This window comes from Barbus barbus (assembly GCF_936440315.1).
Source record: "Barbus barbus genome assembly, chromosome: 18".
Classification (NCBI taxonomy): domain Eukaryota; kingdom Metazoa; phylum Chordata; class Actinopteri; order Cypriniformes; family Cyprinidae; genus Barbus; species Barbus barbus.
This window is the reverse complement of record NC_136746.1, coordinates 31,253,180-31,253,785: the sequence shown is the minus strand read 5'-3', so window position 1 is coordinate 31,253,785 and position 606 is coordinate 31,253,180. Positions and strand designations below refer to the sequence as shown.

The 606-nt window shown below is 37.1% G+C and overlaps 1 protein-coding gene across 2 annotated transcripts in view; it reads left to right on the top strand.

Moving 5' to 3' along the window:
* The window catches only part of LOC306884486 (phosphofurin acidic cluster sorting protein 1-like), a 45,090-nt gene extending 44,484 nt beyond the window's left edge, over positions 1–606 (top strand). For both annotated transcript variants that reach the window (XM_079440382.1, XM_079440381.1), the window contains one exon: positions 1–606. This exon is cut by the window's left edge and continues 1,361 nt beyond it. The gene's annotated coding sequence lies outside the window, so the exon portion shown is untranslated.

Here is a 606-nt window from a genome sequence, read left to right as displayed (position 1 = left end):
TACTTAATCCAAAGAGAAATCAAGTTTTCATTCCCCGTTGACATTTGTTCTTTTTTAATTATAAACTCACTTTATTTTGTTCCGTTTGTCAGAAAACAAGACTTCATATGTTCATTTTGCATCTACAGTAAATGTATCTTGATTTAAGGATGTTTGCACTGGAAATCAGGACAAAACGGAGGAAGTAATTCATTTTTTGCAGTGCGTGCAACATTTAATGCCACGACGTCATGAGTTTAAGCGTTTCTGCTCTGATTTAAGCCTTAATTAGTGAAAATGTGAATGAAGCCGCACAGAAACCCTGAACAAGAAGAGATGGAGTGTCTGTTATCAGTGTTCATGTACTTCAGTCTTAAATCTGATCCTTTGGAAAGTGCTTCACTCGCGGTCTGAAGGGTGGAGTGTGTTGTGTTTAATGGTGCTTCTCATGTGTTTTTATTTGTGATTGTTTTAATGGCGTTGTGTATTTGGTGATGAATGTATTAAGATGGTTAGAGTCCGTCCTCAGTACTGGCTTCAGTATTGTACCCTCTGATTTTACTCCCAAAATGACCACTTACAATGCCAAAAAACAGAGATTCCAGTTCAAGAGAGCTGCTTCATTAA